General features: G+C 41.0%; 1 protein-coding gene across 1 annotated transcript in view; it reads right to left on the reverse strand.

Moving 5' to 3' along the window:
- Positions 1-5620, reverse strand: part of ELAPOR2 (endosome-lysosome associated apoptosis and autophagy regulator family member 2) — a 179259-nt gene extending 173639 nt beyond the window's left edge. The window contains exon 1 of the mRNA XM_043588737.1: positions 5490-5620. The gene's annotated coding sequence lies outside the window, so the exon portion shown is untranslated. The remainder of the gene's footprint in view (positions 1-5489) is intronic.
- Between the last annotated feature and the right edge of the window lie 9069 nt (positions 5621-14689).

Raw genomic sequence — 14689 nt, forward strand, 5'->3', positions numbered from 1 at the left:
TTGAAATGGAAAATTCACCTCCACAAGCCTCGCAGAAAAGATTATCTCAACTGCTTGAAAACAGAGGCTGGGTCCTAACCTCTTTCCGGACAGTGTGACTTTAGAATCTCTGACACCCTCCCCCACAGCTCATGACCTTCAGAGACCACCTGCTCAAAGTTTCTCAACTGTTGCCATCCGAATCTGAAACAGAAGATATGGCCATTTGCAATTCTCCTGATTTATGCAGATGTGGAAGACCCAATCTCTTACCTAATCTACAAATGCTGTATAATCAAGTTCTGCTCTATCACCCCTGCCTCGCCTCTCAGTTGATACTCAAGCTATCCCCACCGTTCCACAGGAACCACTCTGGCATTGAGTACCAACAACCTGATGGTCAGATTCAATATTCTATTTAATCCTCATCTTACTGGAGTTTCTTTGGGCAACTGACACCACAACCACCCCTTTCTTCTTCCAAGGCTTTTCTCACCTTCCTCACACTCTGTACAGTCCATTTCCCTTACACTAGCATTACTTACATGTCTCCTTTGCGGATGCCTTGATTTCTACCGCCTTTAATGTTAGTAAAACCTTACCTTTCATCCTCTTTGTTCCCACTCTCTGGACGAGCATCCAATCCAGCAGTTTCAACCATGTCTTTTGTTCAAGTTCAAGTGAACTTGAACAGACCCCTGAGCAACAAGGCCTGATACCCAACTGCCTAATGACCAACTCTACTTAAAGTCAACCTCTCCAGAACCAAGGTCCTCATCTTGTCTTCCTCACTTTCATTCTCAAGGAGGTTAGAGGCACCATCTTCTCTTCAAGCCAGGACCTTTCATTCCCTCACCCTCCACATCCACTTACTGAAAATTCTACCTTCTCCCAGCACACCCGCTGTGCCATCTTCATGGCTGCTTCTTAGCTGAGGTCCATTATCCTTTACCTGGACTATTACAATTGCTCCAGCAGGTCTTACCCCTTTCTATCTCCTAGCCCTCTAATATGGATTCCATATTGTTGCCAAAGTAGAGCATACTTTATTGCTCCTGATTTTTACATCCTTCTATTGCTCCCCAACACCCACCAAATGAAGACCAGCTTATTAGCATGATATGGAGTACCCTATGATCAAGCTTCTTCTGCTTGCCTCGCAGACTCATCTCTCACTAAACTCTCCAGAGCATGCTGTATTCCAGTTACAAGCTGTTTTGTCTCTCTGCCCTTTTTCAACCTATATTCTACACCAGAGATGTCCTTGCTAGCCCACACTCACATATGATCCTTGTCTGCTTGGCAAATTCCTCTTCATCTTTTCAGGTCTCATTCACTTCCTCTACAGGGCGTTTTTATGATCTTTCTCACTAGATGTGACATCCCCTTTCTCCTTTCATGGCACCCAATCACTGCAATTGTTTACATTTCTGTCTCACCCTTACCCAATTAAATTTTTTTTTTAATTTGTAATTTCACATCATCTGACATGTCGCCTGGCACATAGTATAAGCTCAATAAATGTCTGTGGAATAAAATCTGTTGGCAGGACATCATCATCCTCAAGATTCAGAGACCAGTGGAATCGTATTATGCAGGATTTGAGAGCAGTGAACTAAGAATCAAGCTATTTTCTGATTTAATTTTCAAAATTTAAATAATGCAAACATAATCCACTTACTTCTGTTCTTTTTACTCTCATAACTCTATCTTCTAATACCTTACTCCAATTCTGAATCATCTGGTGGCCTTTATCATTTTTTCCTCTGGCAGTTCCATTAAGTCCTATTATTCAATGAGTCAAAAATTCCATTCCATTCAATTCTTGGATAAGCCTATCCTCTGAAGAAGCTCTGAAATCTCCCCGTAGACCCTTTCTGAAATCTCACAATCTAGGTCTACTAATCCAGCAATAATCAACTCTCACATTTATATAGATTTATTTCTCCTTTAATATATAGTAACTTCATCCTCACAACAGAAATAGGTAGGTCAGTTTTTATTACTGTCATTTTACAAGCAATGAACTCGGGCCAAGAAATCCATAGGATGCTTTCCCCACACACAGGCCTGAGAAATTAATTCTGCACATTCTGATGTCCAGTCTTTTTTTTTTTCTTTAAGCACCATTTACCCAACTCACATCCTGTTGTCCTCCCTCTGCTGGCACACTGACTTTACGTTTTATTTCCGTCTCCCAACCTATAGCTTTCCTGTCGATACCTGTGCTTCCACTCTACTGATCTGATCACCAGCTGAGTATTCCAAAGTAATCTTTTTTCTCCCTTTTTTGGCTCCATCATCCAATGACTTGACAAAGTAAGTTGTATTTTATGAGTTTCAACCCTGAGTCCAATGCTCTGCAAAAATCTAAGTGAAACTTTATCCATAACCCAGTTGTCTTTTTTTTTTTTTTCCTGAACTCCAGCAATTATAACTTGACTAGTCCCAGGACAATTTTCTGTGCTCTTTTTCCTTCCCTTGCTTTCCTCCAAAACCAAGCAAGGAAAATCAGAGTCTACGTAACTCAGTTAATCATGACTACTTTTATAAAAATACTGATCAATGAGGGTGAAACTCAAACTCCTGGGGGAAAAAAATATCAGGTTTAGAATTACAGATTTTTCCATCATTTTCAACATTCTCTCAGATTATTGAGAGCTGGCCTTTGTTGTCAGCCTCTGACCCCACTCTTACAATCCTCCCCAGCTCACAGTTCTGTTCTAGTGTGTGCCATTCACCTCTGTTTCTTTTTTTTTTTTTTTAAGTTTATTTATTTTAAGAGAGAGAGCATGCACACACGTGGAAGGGGCAAAGAGAAAGGGAGAGAGAGAACCTCAAGTAACCTCAAGGCTACTTATGGTCAGTGCAGAGCCAGATATGGGGCTCAAACTCACAAATCATGGGATCATCACCTGAACCCAAATCAAGAGTCAGTCACTTAACCAACTGAGCCACCCAGGTGCCCCACCTGTTTGTATTACTAAATAGTGGAAAGGGACAAATGGGCAAGACTGAACACAAAATACTTACTTTATGTCTATGCTCACAGGAGTTTGGCCTACAATTCCACACCTCTACTTCGGAGGACACCTCCCCCCTACCTCCCAGGACAAGCAGACCCTTACCCTCAGAGCCTGAAAAATACCTGCCCTTCTCCCTTTGCTCTCAAAAATAATGTCAGAGACAAACCGTGATCAATTCTATAAAACTGTCTCAGCTAGTTAGACCAGATGGCCAGGAGCAAATTTAGCCCTTATGATCCTGCTTGGCCCCTCCAAATTCCAAAGAAAGCTCTAACTCCCAGTCAGTCATCTTACAAATGTTGCCAGTCATCGGAAAGAATATAAATGGATCTGTGCATCACCATTTCTAAAAACACAACGAGCCACAGGCAAGCTCAATACAATCCTCCTCTATGAGTCATTTATTCCCACTTTTGGGGGGAAAATTCAAACGAGACCTCAAGGAATTGAGTCACATGCAATTTCTAAAGTTAGTGCAACAAAGAGTAGAATTAATTGAAGAGAAACTTCCTCAACTTTTTGGCACCTGCTTGCCTTTCATTTCAGTATTTCTTTGTTAGGCTGCAGACTCCTATTCTGTTCTTTCTAGGAGTACCTGTGTGGTCCATGTGGTCATCTAAAGGATCAGATGGGACACCTGGGTGGCTCAGTCAGTTAAGCATCTGATTCAGCTCAGGTCATGATCTCGCAGTTTGTGGGTTCGAGCCCCACGTCAGGCTCTATGCTGTCAGCTTGGAGCCGGGAGCCCACTCGAGATTCTGTGTCTCTCTCTGCCCCTTCTCTGCTTGTTCTCTGTCTCTCTCTCTCAAAAATAAACATTAAAAAAAAATTTAAAGGATCAGTCTAGTTGTAGTGACCAAAAAGCATCACTCCATTGGTCATGTCTTTCACCCTGAAGGTTCAAGTAGATTCCTCATTACTAAGAATTAGTGTTACAAGACTTCTCATTTCAGAAAAAAAGAAGTATGTTGTGTATATTGAGGCCGGGGGCTGGAGGTAAGGCTTTAGGTTTGTCCTGTTATAACTGTTCAACCTGAGGATATCCAAGAAGCAGCTTCCCATGGAAACATGGAGGAACGGATCATTCCCAAGTGATAGGTAAAGTTGGAGAACACAGATTACACTACTAATTATATTGATAAACTCTGAAGTTAAACACAGCTGTTTGTTGAGCACTTGCCCTGATTTCCCCAATTGCAATGCTCTGCGTGCTCCCACACGTGCCTTTGATCTGATTCTCTCTCATTTCGGTCTGTCCTGGGACTTGTACTATGGGAGAGGAAGATGAAAATCCAAGGAAGATGGATGAGGTCCAGAACACAAATACTCTACAGTTCAAGCCTGGGTAAAATTCAGAAGTTACAGCATTCACACACAAAGGAACTGTGTCTGGCCATTCTTCCCAGAGGGGCTATGGGCTAACCTATTTTCACTACAAAAATTAAAATGACCCATCACCCTGATTCCTAACAATCTTCCTAAAAACAGTATTCAATCCTCATATCCTGCCCAATGTAATCACTCAAAGTAGGTCAGAAATGTTGCTTCCTTCCCCTCATTGATTTTCATTAAGAGGATGGACTTTCTGGAACACTAAAAGGGAAGATAAACACCCAATACAACTACCAACGACACCCCCTGTAAATTTTTGGCACGTTAAGTCCAGCTCCCCTAAAAGCAGGAGAAAATCTCATCACCCATAATTATTCTTTCTGGCTGTAAATCAACAATAATCTCGAACCACAAAATAAACAGTGGCAATGCTTCATCCAGATGAACACCTCCCAAAAGGAGCATATTCACTCTGTCTTTTCTAATTTTCTAGATCACCAACCCGCCTCTTCTCTAAGTACACACTCTTTTATTCTCCCTAATTCATATCCATATTTTGCCAGAAGGATGCCAAGTGATACCACACACTGGCTTAGCAAGTCCCCAGGGCCTCATTAGGAAGCTGAGCGCGGGCGAGGGGGAAGAAGGGGTTGGTAGAGACCCCACAAGGTCTAGGGGAAGCCAGGGGACTGGAGAAAGGGCGAGGAGGGGCGGGGAGCGGGGGGAGCGGGAAACCCTCCTGTGGCAGTATCTGGCTCTCTGCAAGAGCTGTGAAGAGACAGGTCTCCAAATCCCAGCAGCGGGGCTTCCCCAGTCTCCCCGCCATCCCACTCGCTGAAATCTCTCCCAAGGCCCCAGGTCCTCAAGCCTGGCACTCTGAAGAGGGCGCCGCAAAGTCCTTCAGTGCCCTGAGAACAGGAGCGCGAACGGAAAAAGCATCACCCAAAAGACAGCAAAGCCACACACCCTCTCTCGGCCAGCCTCCCGGGGCGGGCAACTTCATCCCTGCCACAAACCAAAGCCCCTGTCCCCCAAGGAAGGCAGAAGGCGACGGCGGGGAGGGGGACGAACGGGCACCAGCCTCGCCCCTCTCCTCCCGCTGGTCCTCCCCCTCCCCCGCAAACTCCAGGTAAAGGACCAGGTGCGGCTCACCTCCAGGCAAGGAGGAAGCGGGCGGCCGGAGGAGGAGGGCAGGTCCCCAGCCCAGGCCGCCCGGCAGCCGGCGAGCGCCCAGCAGCAAATCCAGGCGGGGCTCCAGGGCGGCGAGAGCCCGCAGCGGGGAGCCCCCGCCCGCCGCCCCCGGCCCCTCCCCCGCGCCGGCCCCGGGGCGAGGAGCCGCATCTCCGTCCCGCTGCGGTCGGCCGGCCGGCAGGAAGGCAGCCTCCCCGGGTGGGGCGCGCTCGGCTCGCCGCGCGCTCGCCCCCTGCCCGTCCGCCCGCTGACAGCTCGGCTGCGCTCGCTGCCGGGCAGCCGGCGCCGGTGCTCCCGTCACGCCGGAGGGAGGGACCGCGGGGCGCGGGCGCGGCGCGGGGGCGGGACGCGGGGCGGAGACGCGGGGCCTGGGCGCAGGTGGCGCGGGCGGGGGCTGCGGCCCGGCCGAGCGAGTCCAGTCCGGAGGGGGCTGCGCCGCCGCCGGGCCCGCGCCTCGCGACGCCCCGGAGGGCGAGCGAGGTCGGGGCCCCCCTTGGTGTCCCCGGTCCCCGCGGCCCGCCAGGAGGGGCGCTCCAGGGACGGAGCCAGAGTAAAACACTGGACACCAGGATATTGTTTATCCGGCGGCGCCGTTTTAAAACCTCCCAACTGACCCGCATCACACACACTCCCAGATGCGCCCTAGGAACAGCCCTGGGTGAGGATCCAAGCTAGAGGGCGTCAGATCGATTTTTTGGTGATTAGGGTTTGCGTGATATGGCAGGGAGGAAAGGGGAATGAAATATCGATGCAGTTGGTGACTCAGTTTTCTCACCTGCTTAACGAAAACAGTAACCATACCTACCCCTGGAGGGTTGTGAAGAGAATTAAATTAATCGACGTGCATGAAGCACTTAGGGCAGTGCCTGGCAAGCAGTAGATGCGGTACGGGTTGGTAGTAATAGGAACCACAAGTACAGCTACTCCTTGTGTCATTTCATGGGAACCGTATCACCTTGGGCAAGAAAGCCCTTTCGTTTCTGGAGGAAGCAGTTTTTCCATAAGTACGATTACTGGGGTGGTCTCCATGTTTTCTTTCATTGAAAACATACTGAACATGTTGGGGTAGTGGACACCCCACGAAATGGGCATGATGCCTTCCTCACTTTGGGGGATCCCAGAGGTTCCTTCTTGGCCTGCAATTCTGTGATTACATGAATTATCCTGTTATTCAACAGGAGCGCCCAAGTTTCTGAAAATTGAGTACCTGGAGAAATGTACCTGGCAGACTCATAAATTGACCTGAATATTTCTGTGACTCCCTAATATTTTTTTTAAATAAACATTTCCACGTGGAATGTGAAGTTTCTCTCTCTCTCTCTCTCTCTCTCTCTCGTCTGGTTGTAATAAATAATAATGCATGTTTATTGTAAACATTTTGGAAAATACTTAAAAGCATCAGGAAGAATGTAAAAATTAGTAGGGATCCCACCAATGAGACATGACACCAGTAATGGTATTAGCATCTGGAAGACGTTTCTTCATGGTCTTTTAACTGCCTGTGTATTACAAAACTAGAATTATAATCTGTAACTTCTATTTTCCCTTAGCAAGGTGAATATTTTCTCAAGTCATTGAAGTCTCTGCCAGCACAGCTCCTTTTTTTTTTAAGTTTATTTATTTATTTTGAGAGAGAGAGGAGGGGGGAGGGGGAAGGACAAAGAGAGAGGGAGAGAGAGTCCCAAACGTGGGATTGAGAGAGCTCAAACGTGGGGCTCGAACACAGGACCTGTGAGCTCATGACTGAGCTGAAACCAAGAGTCAGATGTCTAACTGACTGAGCCACCCAGGCACCCCTCTGCCAACACAGCTTTAATAGTTGTCTGATAACGTCTGCTCTTTGGAGATACACGATTTTCTATCAGATATTAGGCATTGTTTCTCAAGTATTTGATGTTATAAATAATTCTAGACTGACTGCCATTGGTACATAATCTGTTCACACCTCTACTTTTAATTTCCTATGATGCCTTTCTGCAATTGATGTCATTGGATAGCGTTGTATGTGTATTTTTAGGTTTTGATGAATAGTGCACAAATTCCCAAATTCCAAAAATTTTATATCAATTGTTTCCAGCAGTTTGAGTATTTCTTTCACATCATTCTAGATTGTAATAAAACTTTAGATATTTACCATTTTGGTAGAAGATGAAAATGCTATCTTATTAGTATTTTAAATGTATTTTTACAATTTGTGACATTAAATAGTTTTTCATATGTATTTTTACTGACTGTATATTTCCTTCTCTTGTCAGTGCACATGAACTTTCCACTGGCACTCTGGCTATTTTTCCATTAAAGTTCCATCTTTTTTATTGGTTTGTAAGCAATCTCTTTTAATTTTTTTTTTTAATTTTTATTTGAGAGAGAGAGAGAGAGAGAGCAAGCAGAGGAGGGACAGAGAAAGGAAGAGAGGAAATCCCAAGCAGGCTCCTCACAGTCAACCTCGAGCCCTGTGCAGGTCTCCAACTCGCTAGCTGTGAGATCAGGAACCTGAGCCAAAACCAAGAGCCAAATGCTTAACCAGCTTAGCCACTCAGGCACCCTAGCAATCTTGTAAGTTTTGTGTACCACACCTTGTTTACCACATATGTCACAAATACATTTCTGTGTTTGTAGTCTTTTAATTTTGTTTCAGGTGGCCTTTTTTGCAGAAGATTGTCATTTTTATGTACTCAAATATGTTTCTTTTTGTGATTTATTCTTATGTTTTATCTTTAGAGACACCTGTGCTTCTACAGATCGTGTAAATGATCCTATAATTTCTTATTTAGTTATTTTCTTTTTATATATTTGTTATTCTTTAATCCATCCCAACTGTGTGAGTCAGATTATATATTTTTTTTTATCTGAGCAAGACTTAACAACATGGCTAATGGATAGTTTCTTTCCTTGTAAAAATAAAGATTGTCCTACTTGATGCACATAGGTTACGTGACAATTACAGATTTTCCAGTGAGACATATTATCACTGTCAATAAACAATTTTCTCATTAACAACAAAGTCACAGAAAGAGAAATTTAAAAAACAATACCATTTACAATTGCACCAAAAAGAATAAAATACACAGGTATAAACTTAACTGAGGTGGTAAAAGACCTGTACTCTGGAAACTATAAAATATTGATGAAAGCAATTGAAGATGAAACAAGCAAATTGAAAGATACTCCATGCTCATGTGTTTGAAGAATTAACATCGTCAAAATGTCCATATTACACAAAGCAATTTATAGATTCAATGCAATCCCTATCAAAATACAACAGCATTTTTCACCGAACTAAAGCAAATTTGCATGGAACCATAAAGGACCCCAAAAGACAAAGAAATCGTGAGAAAGAAGAACAAAACTGGAGGTATCACAATTCCAGATTTCAAAATATACTACAAAGCTGTAGTAATCAAATCAGTATGGTATTGGCACAAAAATGGACACAAAGATCAATGATCAGGTCAGAATAGAGACTCCACAGAAATAAATCTACATTTATATGGTCAATTAATCTATGACAAGGGAGGCAAGAATATAAAATGGGTAAAAGACAGCCTTTGCAATAAATAATGCTGGGGAAAGTGGACAGCTGCATGTAAAAGAATGAAACTGAGCTACTTTCTAATACTATACATAAAAATAAACTCCAAATGGATTAAAGACTTGAAGGTGAGACCTGCGACCATAAAAATCCTAAAAGAGAACACTGACAGTAACTTCTCCAACATTAGCCATGACAATATTTTCTAGATTTTAGGAAATCTAGAAACAAAGGAAACATCAAGGGAACAAAAGCAAACATCAACTATTGGAACTGCATCAAAATAAAAAGCTTTTACACAGTAAAGGAAACCATCAAGAAAACAAAAAATCTTACTGAATGGGAGAAGATATTTGCAAGCAACATATCTGATAAAGGGTTAATATCCAAAATATATAAAGAACTTATAGGGGTGCCTGGGTGGCTCAGTCGGTTAAGCGTCCAACTTCGGCTCAGGTCATGATGTCACGGTTTGTGGGTTCGAGCCCCGCATCAGGCTCTGTGCTGACAGCTCAGAGCCTGGAGCCTGCTTCAGATTCTGTGTCTCGCTCTCTCTCTCTGCCCCTCCCCTGCTCATGCTCTGTCTCTCTCCATCTCAAAAATAAATAAAACATTAAAAAAAAAGAACTTTACAACTCAACACCAAAAAACCAAACAATTAAAAAATGAGCAGAGAACCTGAATAGATGTTTTTCCGAAGAAACACACAGATGGCCAACAGACACATGATAAGATGCTCAACATCACTCATCATCAGGAAAATGCAAATCAAAAGCACACCTGTTAGATTGGCTAAAATCAAAAAGACAAGAAACAAAAAGTGTCGGCAAGGATTCGGAGACAAAGGAAGGAGCGCTACACCGTTGGAACAACGTAAACTGGTACAACCACTGTGGAAAATAGTTTGAAGTTTCCTCAAAAAATTAAAAAAAAAAAATAGAACTACCCTACAAGCCAATAATCGCACTACTGGGTATTTACCCAAAATTGTGAAAACACTAATTTGGAAAGATACATGTACCTCTATTTTTATTGCAGCACTATTTACAATAGCCAAGACATTTATAATAGCCAAGCAACCTAAGTGTGCGCCAATAGACAAATGGATAGAAAACCTGTGGGATTATATATACACATATATAAACAAATAATTATATATATATATAATATAATTATATATACAAAAGAATAAATTACATAGCCATAAAAAATGATGAGATCTGTACCATTTGAGACAACATGGATGGATCTAGAGAGTATTATGCTAAGTAATATAAGTCAGGCTGAGAAAGACAAATACCATATGATTACATTCATAAATGGAATCTAAAAAAAATGAATAAACAAACAAAGAGCAGAATCAGAAATATAAATACAGAGAATTGAAGGTTGCCAGAAGGGAGGAGGGAGGAGGTTGGGCAAATGGGAGAAGAGGAGAGGAAGATACAGGCCTCCAGTTATGGAATGAGTAAGTCATGGGAATAAAAAGCAGAGGAAAACGAATAGAGTGGATGATATTGTAATAGTGATGTAATGGGACAGGTGGTAGATACACTTGTGGTGAGCACAACATAATGTATAAACTTATCAAATCATTAAGTTCTACACTTGAAACTAATGTAACATTGATGTAACATTGTATGTCAACTGTATAATAATAATAATAATAATAATAATAATAATAATAATGTTTTTCATAGCAGTCTTACCTGTAGAAAAGATCTTGACTTTAGGTAATTAAAACCACCACAAGACTGACAGAGAAAGGAAAATTAAAAAAAAAAAAAAAAACAACTCTGGTTCTCTTGTACCTGTTTTAGAATCTAACAGCAGTTTACTCAAATGATTTGTGATTTTCTGATCAATACCTTCACTTTAAAAAATCAAGTTTATGGAAGTTCTAGCATCAGCAATCAGACAACAAAAGGAGATCAAAGGCATCAAAATTGGCAAAGATGAAGTTAAGCTTTCACTTTTTGCAGATGACATGATATTATACATGGAAAATCCGATAGACTCCACCAGAAGTCTGCTAGAACTGATACATGAATTTAGCAAAGCTACAGGATACAAAATCAATGTACAGAAATCAGTTGCATTCTTATACACTAATAATGAAGCAACAGAAAGACAAATAAAGAAACTGATCCCATTCACAATTGCACCAAGAAGCATAAAATACTAGGAATAAATCTAACCAAAGATGTAAAAGATCTGTATGCTGAAAACTTTAGAAAGTTAATGAAGGAAATTGAAGAAGATATAAAGAAATGGAAAACATTCCGTGCTCATGGATTGGAAGAATAAATATTGTCAAAATGTCAATACTACCCAAAGTTATCTACACATTCAATGCAATCCCAATCAAAATTGCACCAGCATTCTTCTCGAAACTAGAACAAGCAATCCTAAAATTCATATGGAACCACAAAAGGCCCCGAATAGCCAAAGGAATTTTGAAGAAGAAGACCAAAGCAGGAGGCATCACAATCCCAAACTTTAGCCTCTACTACAAAGCTGTCATCATCAAGACAGCATGGTATTGGCACAAAAACAGACACATAGACCAATAGAATAGAATAGAAACCCCAGAACGAGACCCACAAACGTATGGCCAACTCATCTTTGACAAAGCAGGAAAGAACATCCAATGGAAAAAAGACAGTCTCTTTAATAAATGGTGCTGGGAGAACTGGACAGCAACATGCAGAAGATTGAAACTAGACCATTTTCTCACACCATTCACAAAAATAAACTCAAAATGGATAAAGGACCTGAATGTGAGACAGGAAACCATCAAAACCCTAGAGGAGAAAGCAGGAAAAGACCTCTCTGACAGCCGTAGCAATCTCTTACTCGACACATCCCCAAAGGCAATTAAAAGCAAAAATGAACGACTGGGACCTTATGAAGATCAAAAGCTTCTGCACAGCCAAGGAAACAACCAACAAAACTAAAAGGCAACCAACGGAATGGGAAAAGATATTCGCAAATGACATATCAGATAAAGGGCTAGTATCCAAAATCGATAAAGAGCTCACCAAACTCCACACCCGAAAAACAAATAACCCAGTGAAGAAATGGGCAGAAAACATGAATAGACACTTCTCTAAAGAAGACATCCGGATGGCCAACAGGCACATGAAAAGATGCTCAACGTCGCTCCTCATCAGGGAAATACAAATCAAAACCACACTCAGATACCACCTCACGCCAGTCAGAGTGGCCAAAATGAACAAATCAGGAGACTATAGATGCTGGAGAGGATGTGGAGAAACGGGAACCCTCTTGCACTGTTGGTGGGAATGAAAACTGGTGCAGCCACTCTGGAAAACAGTGTGAAGGTTCCTCAGAAAATTAAAAATAGACCTACCCTATGACCCAGCAATAGCACTGCTAGGAATTTATCCAAGGGATACAGGAGTACTGATGCATAGGGCCACTTGTACCCCAATGTTTATAGCAGCACTCTCAACAATAGCCAAATTATGGAAAGAGCCTAAATGTCCATCAACTGATGAATGGATAAAGAAATTGTGGTTTATATACACAATGGAATACTACGTGGCAATGAGAAAGAACGAAATAGGGCCCTTTGTAGCAACATGGATGGAACTGGAGAGTGTGATGCTAAGTGAAATAAGCCATACAGAGAAAGACAGATACCATATGTGTTCACTCTTATGTGGATCCTGAGAAACTTAACAGAAACCCATGGGGGAGGGGAAGGAAAAAAAAAAGAGGTTAGAGTGAGAGAGAGCCAAAATATAAGAGACTCTTAAAACTGAGAACAAACTGAGGGTTGATGGGGGGTGGGAGGGAGGGGAGGGTGGGTGATGGGTATTGAGGAGGGCACCTTTTGGGATGAGTACTGGGTGTTGTATGGAAACCAGTTTGACAATAAACTTCATATATTGGAAAAAAATCGAGTTTAAAAAAAATAATATAGAATCCCTAATGAAATTTGATGAAGGAGAGTTTCAACTCGGAAGGTTTAAATAGCTTAAAGTCACTAGATGGTCATCAGTTTTCCACTTTAACTTTTGCAGTAGATACCTGAAAATTGAACCAAACTTTGCTATTTAACAATGTCATTGCTATAGACAAATGATGCTAAACACATATATTTTTTTAAATTTTTTTAACTTAAATCAGATTATGGTATAATAAGCCCAATTTTTTACACATTGTCTAACTTCACAAAGGTTAGAAAAAATCTAAATGAATTCAAGCAACAAATTTTCTAAAAATCAATTTTAAACAGTCAAAATGAAAAAATTAGTGAAAAGTGTTTTCTGTATCTAATTAGCAAGGCGATAATAGTTTAAGCAAATGTATGTTGTGCATTATACACTCAAAAGAACAGGTATTTTGGAAACCAATTTGATAATATACATCAAGTACCTTTAGTATATTTACATCTTAATCCAGTACTTTTTACTTTCAGGACTCTAGTTTAAGGAAGTAGGGAATAAGGAGCACAAAGTTCTATACGAGAATACTCACTGGGTGCGTGGGTGCTCGGTTGGTTAAGCGTCTTGATTTCGGTTCAGGTCATGATTTCAGGGTCATGAGATCGAACCCTGCATCGGGGTCTCTGCTGGGCCTATAGCCTACTTTAGATTCCCTCTCTCCCTCTGCCCCTCTCCCCGACTCCCCTCCTCATTCTCTCTCTTTCTCTCTCTCTCTCATAAATAAATAAATAAATAAGTATAAATAAATAAATAAAAGAATACTCATTATTGTCTAATACAACTAAAAATGAAATAGTCTACATGTCTCCAATAGGGGAATGTTTACATGAATTCTGCTACTTCCCATGGTAGAGTTATGTAGATGTTGAAAATTATGTTTCCCAAAGAATACTGAATGAGTCAAGACAATGTGCTCATATAATGTTAATATAAAAAAGCAAGAAACAAACTTTCATAAACAGCACATTCCCAAGTATAGTGTGTAGGGCAAGAGGAGTGTTTAAGTGTGCTTTATAGAAGGACTGTGACCAGAAATCAATACGTCAGTAGTGATAATCTCTCAATGGTGGCATACAGATGTTTTTCCTCTTATTTTTACAGATCTGTTTTTCATTTTTCCATAATTATCATAGATTATTTTCATAATCATTATGAATTGCTAGAATGTTTATTTCTTTAATGTCTGTCAATCCTACCTCAAGAAATCATCATATAAAAGCGTAAGGATAAAAGTGTGCACCACTGTTATTTGTCAAAGAAAATACATAAAATCTAACTATCTAATACTAAGGAAATAGTTAAGTAAATAATAATATTCAATGGTATATACTCTCAACACAAAGAATTGTTTTATGAAAAATCTCTGATAGAGGGAAATGCTTTTATGAAATGCTTTCAGTTAAATGGGAAAAGTCATGATACAAACTTATACAAAATAGATCTTTTCAGTATAATAAAAATAAAAATAACATGCACAGAAGGATAGGAACCAATTTCAGGAGTGATTGCCTAGAGAATAAAGGAGACTGGGATTGAGAAGAATACAAGGTACTTCACTTACACCTTCCTTACTTTATTTCTGAAAGAAAAGAGGGATAATAGGGAAAGAGAAAAACAAGGAAGTATCTGGAGTAAATATGATAGAATGTAATGTT

This window comes from Prionailurus bengalensis, chromosome A2 (genome assembly GCF_016509475.1).
Source record: "Prionailurus bengalensis isolate Pbe53 chromosome A2, Fcat_Pben_1.1_paternal_pri, whole genome shotgun sequence".
Classification (NCBI taxonomy): domain Eukaryota; kingdom Metazoa; phylum Chordata; class Mammalia; order Carnivora; family Felidae; genus Prionailurus; species Prionailurus bengalensis.